Consider the following 7,733-nt stretch of genomic DNA (forward strand, 5'->3'; position numbering starts at 1 on the left):
CATTCCTCACATTTGTACATAACCTTCTTGATGTAGCCAAGTCCGATGACTAACTGATGTGGTAGTATAAAGATGCCTGTCCATCTTAGCACAGCTTGGCACAAGTCTGAAGGGCCATCGTTGCTTCAGAGACCCCTTTAGGGTCAGCCAAGACAGTTGTTGGGCCTGCATTACAACTTGACTTTCCCTCTGCCTTATCCTGCTTCCTTTCCCTCCTTTCCCTAGATGTTGATCCCAAGGACAAGACTTGATAACCATCATGCATGCTAAACTCCATTTCAGAGTTTGTTTTCTTGAGAAACTATTTGTGACAATGTAAGGAACTGTGTCCGCCAAAATTTGTATGTTGAAGTCCTAACCTCCAGTAGCTCAGAATGTGACCTTACTTGGAGACAGGGTCTTTACAGAAGTAATTAAGTTACAATGAAGTCATTAGGGTAGACCCCAATCCATTATGACTGGTGTCCTTATGAAAAGGGGAAAGTTGGACAGAGGTACAATCATGCATAGAAAGAAGACAGACGCGGAGAAGATGGCCATGTACGAGTTAAGGAGAAAAGCCTGGAACAGATCCTTCCCTCGCAGCCCTCAGAAGGAACCAACACCTTGATTTTATTTATTTATTTATTTATTTTTTATCTTTTTTTTATTTTACTTTCTTTTTCTGAGGATATTGAAGTCTTAATCACCTTGATTTTAGACTTCTAGCCTCCAGAACTGTGAGACAATAAATGTCTATTGTTTAAGACACCCAGTTTGTAGTACTTCATTACAGCCACCCTGACAAACTAATACAGACAACAAACAAAACTAAATACATTTGTCCAAGGATACATATATATATGTAGCAAAACTATCAAGAAAAGCAAGAGAATAACAAATACATTCTTCTGTGGGGGAGTGGTGGGATGCTGTGTAGGAAGGATCACAGGAGCTCCATCAGTTTGTAACATTCTAGTTCTTGAGAGGATGGTAAGTTCATGGATATTGGTTTTATAATTATGCTTTAGATTTTTTTTATATTGCTTATAATCCTATGTTTATATAAAATATTTCATAATTTTTTAAAAATGTGAACAACTTGTCTGAATTGTGGGAATATGTGCAAAGTTCTCTTGCAGAGGTTGGTATTACAAGAGAGGGGAAGTATGGACAAACACAGGAATCTATTTTCTTTTAAAGGGACCAAAGTTCAGATAGGAGACTTTTTCTGATACTATTCACATCTGGTCTTTCCAATCCTCTTTCATGGCCAGCGGAATGTGAGAGGGAAACATTTCTTCTTCAATTTTTAATGCCCCAGGAAACATGTTGCTCATATGAACTCAATGATGAGTCATCTGAAATGACTCATTTATGGAGTTTTGAGACTAGATTCAGCAGATTTAATTCCAGCATTGACTGCAATAGAAAATAATGTGCTTGACCTTATTCTATAGCTTGCTAGAAAATAGGATTAATGTTTACCTCAGAACAGTAATATGAGGCCTGATGTTTCAGAGGTATTTTTTTGATGAGAAATGTCGGAAGAAATCCAATCTGTTCGGACTGCAACTGAGGTTAACTGTTTTCTTATGCGGCTAAATAAGAACTCTATTTTACTCTTCCTTTAATACTGGTCTGGTGGCTGGTACTTCCCCAGAGACCATATAATCCTGGCCCTCTCACCTTTTGGGGACAGTTACTAGAGTTCCTAAAGCCATAGCCAGGCAGGACACCATCCCTGCCCCTTGTGTGGTGGTGTCCCAGCAGAGGGTTTGCCTTCCCTGCTGCTCAGAGGATGAGCCATTCCTTCCTTAACTAACATTTTAATACACAAGAGGATTACTTAGGGATGGGCAGCTTCAAAAAGGCAATTAGCACAAAGTGGGAAAGCAGTCCAGTCTCAGAACCTGGTAGCTAAAGGGGCTGTAACTCAAATTACACATCTGAATACTGGGAGTAGGGAACAGTGAAAAGGAACAATTGCTTAGTGGACATTTAAAAACTATTTCTCTAAAGTAGCAATAGTGTCTCTTTTTTGAACCTAAGATAAAGGGCATGGTTGCAGCTCTTCTCAGAAAACAGGTGGGACAGAGGAGATTTATTTGTGCCTTACTGGAAGCACAAAGAGAAGCTTTTATTGTCGATAGGCTGGGTGGATGCCAGGAGACACATCCCAGAGGAACTGTGCTGCCAAGCACTGACACACAAAGAGAGCTGACCTAGTCCTTTTTTATGCTGACTGCTTGCTTAGAAATTATGTCAGAGGACTGCATTGAAAGACCCCTCGTGGTTTAGAACAGTTACGGAGACTGTAAGGAAGCATTAGAAGGGAAATAGAGAGGCAGTATATTCGTCAGTGTTGTGTGGAACTACTGTTCGGCCCACTAGAGAAACTGCCTTGAGACAGCTCCACATGGCCACGCATTCAGTATCATCCTCCCCCCTGATCCTTTGAAACTACAAATTTAAATTCAAGCTTTCAGCAAATGCCTACCAGACACCTCCAGGGGAAAAAATGTAAGGAGCACATTTTTGTAACCAATATATTTAGGCTTAGGAACATTTCTGAAATTCTGAACTGAAAGAGGGACAGAGCATGCATGCTGGAAGGGAAAGAAAGAAGGGCAAGAGAAAGATTGATTTTTAAGGGAAACAGTAATCTAAAACCCAGAATAATGCATAGATTTGTTAGACTCAATGGAATCATAAAATGCCGGTGCTGGAAGAGTTTTAGAGGTGATTTCCCTGTCCCTCACTGGTCATCTTACTGATAAGGAATCTTAGACCAGAAAAGCAGAGTGGCTTGTCCAATGAGGCAGAGCCAGGTGTTGGCGGAACCAGGCTGGAAGCTGGGTGTGCTTGTTCTTCTTATGGCACCCCTGGCCTCCCACCACATCAGACCCCACCTTGCCTGATGACTACGGCCCTTCGTCCCTCACTTGAAGAGGTTTTGGACAAAGACAACCATAAAGCAGGTGGGATTGTGACTCAGTGCTATTGCCTTCTAGCCTCCATGGCTTGTATCTTTTTTTTTTTTTTTTTTTTTGAGACAGAGTCTCACTTTGTTGCCCAGGCTAGAGTGAGTGCCGTGGTATCAGCCTAGCTCACAGCAACCTCAAACTCCTGGGCTCAAGCAATCCTGCTACCTCAGCCTCCCGAGTAGCTGGGACTATAGGCATGCGCCATCATGCCCGGCTAATTTTTTCTATATATGTTAATTGGCCAATTAATTTCTTTCTATTTATAGTAGAGACGGGGTCTTGCTCTTGCTCAGGCTGGTTTCGAACTCCTGACCTCAAGGGATCCGCCCGCCTTGGCCTCCCAGAGAGCTAGGATTATAGGCATGAGCCACTGCGCCTGGCCTGATGGCTTGTATCTTTACTTCCTAATATAATAATTCCATTACACTTTTCAACCAGCTCTTGGTCTTATTTTTTAATCTTTCATTTGGAAAATATGATATTTAAATATAATAGAAGAAGAATAATCCTATAGAATTTATTTTCAAAGCAATTCACATTCTACTATCTTTTTTTTTTTTTTTTTTTTGAGACAGAGTCTCACTTTGTTGCCCCGGCTACAGTGAGTGCCGTGACGTCAGCCTAGCTCACAGCAACCTCAAACTCCTGGGCTCAAGCAATCCTCCTGCCTCAGCCTCCTGAGTAGCTGGGACTACAGGCATGCACCACCATGCCTGGCTAATTTTTTCTATATATATATTAGTTGGCCAATTAATTTCCTTCTATTTATAGTAGAGACGGGTCTCGCTCTTGCTCAGGCTGGTTTCGAACTCCTGACCTTGAGCAATCTGCCCGCCTTGGCCTCCCAGAGTGCTAGGATTACAGTCGTGAGCCGCCCGCGCCCGGCCAGCATTTTACTATCTTTTATGATGACATGGATCCTATGCACGTCCAAAGGCCATCAAGGTATTATGGGCTCTGACAGTCTCATTCCTCACCAGCAACAATAATTGGTTTTCTCCATAGTAACCTGAGTAACAAGGGTTTTACCAGGATGCAGTCCAGGGACCCCATAGGACTCAAAGCTTTGGCTCTTCCAGATAATCTGGTTGATACCATTTAGTTTGTAGAGTACTTAGGGGGAAGGGCAAGCATGGTAATTGGTATAATATAAAATATAATAACGTGTCTATCTAGAGCTCAGCCTTAGGTCTTTCATTATCTTATTCTCACCTTTATTATTGCCTTGTACTCTATGAGACATACTGTTTCCTCAACTATCAACAGCCAGCACAGTAATTTATGTTTGTTTCTTTGAGGTACATGCATTCAAAAACAGAAAACTACACAAATAGGGATTCTTTTGTATGAATTCTTAGCAGATTGCTAGTACTTAGCACCCAGAATACCCTAGGCATCTCGGTTCCATTTTGCAGTCTAATGCTCATCTCTGGTCCATATGAAGTGAGAGAAATAATCCTTCCAATTCCTCGTCTGAGCTCCAGGAGCCAGGTGAAGACATGGGGGCAATGGTGACATGCTCCTCAGCATCTGGGCAGAAAACTATCCATATGAACATTTAAAAATAATTATCATCTGTACAAATACACCCCTTTTGCCTCAACCCCAGAGTTTCTGACTCTTAGACATCTAAAAGAGATATACACAGCCCACTAAATCAGCAAAAATTAATTTTTAGGCATCTATTCACCGTTTGATGACATGCTAAGCAATGTGGCGGGGGATAATAATAATAGCCACTATTTACTGAGTTATTACAATGTGCCGAGCGTCTGCTGAGCAGTATATGTGAATTGCCTCATTTAGTCCTGTAGCCACCACTATGAGATAGGTACTTTTATTATCTCCACTTTAAATTTTAGAGACTAAAGCATAGAGAGGTTAAGCCATTTGCCCAATGCCACATAACTAACAAGAAGAGGAGCCAGGCCTTAAGCATAGTCTGATTCCAGAATTTATGATCTTAAGTATAAATTATGGTTCCTGCGCTTAATAAATTTATAAGCTAGTTGGAGTTAACATGACTAACACACATTAAAACAACAAAAAACTATGTAAGATGAGCATATATAATTAAGTGCTAAATTGGATGCTGTCAACTCTGAATGTTTCAGAAGTTCAAAAGGCACAGGGAGGCATGGACTAGCCAGGCAGGATTTCATGGAGTAATGACCTTGAAGCTGAGCCTTGAATGGTCCTGAGATGTGCATAGGGTAAGTACTGCTGCAGGTGAGGAGGTGGCAAAAGTGCTAGAAGCAGGAATGAGCAAGACCTTGTTCTGGATGATGAAGCAACCAGCCTGACACAGCAGGGGTGGAGCTGATGGGAAGGGCTAGGCCAGCTGTGAAAGCCTTTAAAGCAAGGCAGAGTTTAGGCTTGGTGCATTAGCAAAGAGGGAGTCATTAAAGGCCCTGAATCAATAAAGCAGTATTATAAAAGGGATGTTTAAGGAAAATGTGTTTGGCAGGATTCAGAGACTCCATCTGATTAAAATAGCCGGTGACATCAAGCTTGAAAAAAACATATGAAATTACTCTAAATTGTTATCAATTCATATTCTCAAATTCACTGCTTATTTTGCTTGATCTTTAGGATTTATTTATTTTTATATCTATTTCACATTAGCCAGTTCTACCAAATCAGTCTCCTTAATATTTTTCAAATTTGTTTATTTCTCTACATTTCCCTTGCTATTATGTTAGTTCAGCCAGGATCCTAAGAGTAAGGAGAAGTGTCAAGAAGCCTTCCTGGGAGAGATGGCATTTTTCCAGAGTCCTGAATATTCAGCAAGAGTTAACCAGGTATGAAGGGAAGGGATGGTAGTGGGTGGAAGTGAGGAGACAGGAAAAAGAGGAGAGGAAGGATAGCACAGTGGGCAGAAGAAAGCAAAAAACAAACAAAATAACAGATAGGGACTTTGATGCTACCATAAGGAAAATTGTGGCATTAACTTGGTGAAAGGGGTCACTAGTGAGTGGTGAGGGCCCACAGATTCCAGGATAGAAGACTAATGACCCTTGCAATGTGGCATCAAAACATGGTCAAAATGTCACCTCTTATATTCTGGAAGGCAGACCACTGCCAGTGAGGTGGAAAGGAAAGGTCCTTGGAGAGGTACGTATGATCTGGACCCTGAACACACAAATAAATTGGCCTTCTCAGTGGAGGGAACCATGCTGGCAAAGGCAGAGTCTGCTGGTGCAAGGGAGGAGGATCCTAAATGCCAGCCGAGCTCTGGGGAGCTCTGGGAAGATAATCTGCTGATGTGGGTGCAGGGAGCAGGGAAGTAGACCTAAAAAGGGAGAACTAAGTTTAGGCAGAAGACCCAGCCGAAGACTGCCTGCTTTTTTTAAAAATTCTTTTTTTAATATGGAACACTTCACAAACTTGCATGTCATCCTTGCATGGGGGCCATGGTAATCTCTGAATTGTTCCAATTTTAGTCTATGTGCTGCCAAAAAGAGCACCTGCCTACTTATTTTAGAGAAATGTTGAAGAATGAAGTGAAAACTATAAGTTATCTTTCAAAATCCAGTGAGAAGTGCTAGTTTTTTTTAACAGCTGTATTGAGATAAAATGTATGTACCATATAACTCACCTTTTAAAAGCATACAATTCAATGGTTTTTAGTACATTCACAAAGTTATGCAATCATCACCACAATCAATGTTAGAACATTTTCATCACCTCAAAAAGAAACCGTGTCCATTTCCATCCCCTCCCCTTGGCTCCTGGCAATTATTAATCTGTTTCTATTACTATGGAGCTGCCTGTTCTGGACTTTTCATACAAATGAAATTATATAATATGTGGTCTTTTGTGACTGGCTTCTTTCATAACAGCTAACATTTTCCAACTCCACGATTTTGTTATTAAATAATGAATGGTTAAACTATAGATTTTCAAATATATCAGGAATAAATAATAGTAAATATTTTGATAACAGTCAGTGGGGCAAGATGCTAGTGCAAGAATAAGGATTCTGAGGCCAGGCATGGTGGCTCACACCTGTAATCTCAGCAGTTTGAGAGGCTGTGGTGGGATTGCCTGAGCCCAAGACTTCAAGGTTATAGTGACCTATGATCGTGCCACTGCAGTCCAGCCTGGGCAACAGAGCAAGACCCTGTCTCTAATTTAAAAGAAAAAAGATATTAAAAAGAAAAAAAAATTCTGTATTCCTGCTTATATTAAAAAGAAAAAAAATAAATAAAAGAAAAAAGAAAAAAGACTCTGATCCAGGAATAAAGAGGTTTGAATTCTGGTCTTGATTCTGCTTTTATCTAAGTGCGTGGTCTTGGGCAAGCCAGCAATCTCTCTGGGCCACAGGCTACCGTCTGAAAAATACAGAGAGTGGGATTAGAAGCCAGGCAAGGTGGCTCATGCCTGTAATCCTAGCATTTTGGGAGGCTGAGGTGGAGGATTCCTTGAGGTCAGGAGTTCGAGACCAGCCTGGGCAACATAGCAAGATCTCATCTCTACAGATTAGAATAGTGATTCACAGTCTTTTCATTGCCCGGGCTGGTTTTGAACTCCTTGGCTCAAGCCATCCTCCCACCTCAGCTTCCCAAGTGATTCTCAATCTTTAATGTATAGCAGAATCTCCTGTGAAGCTTTCTGAAAAATATATCACCCTGGATCCCCACCCCATAGATATTTTAAGAGCTCCTAAGGTGAGTTTGTTATTTATCAAAGGTTAGGAATTTCAAGGCTTAGATGGTTTTTAGGTTTCCTTCTAGATCTGACATCCTATGAGGTAATTTATTTACC

General features: G+C 41.1%; 1 non-coding gene across 1 annotated transcript; it reads right to left on the reverse strand.

Moving 5' to 3' along the window:
• Window positions 1-6,329: 6,329 nt before the first annotated feature.
• LOC142873556 (U6 spliceosomal RNA) lies at window positions 6,330-6,433 on the reverse strand. The gene has a single exon (XR_012921568.1). It is a non-coding gene; the product is annotated as a U6 spliceosomal RNA (small nuclear RNA).
• Window positions 6,434-7,733: the final 1,300 nt, after the last annotated feature.

This window comes from Microcebus murinus, chromosome 10, assembly GCF_040939455.1.
Source record: "Microcebus murinus isolate Inina chromosome 10, M.murinus_Inina_mat1.0, whole genome shotgun sequence".
NCBI classification, from domain to species: Eukaryota; Metazoa; Chordata; class Mammalia; order Primates; family Cheirogaleidae; genus Microcebus; species Microcebus murinus.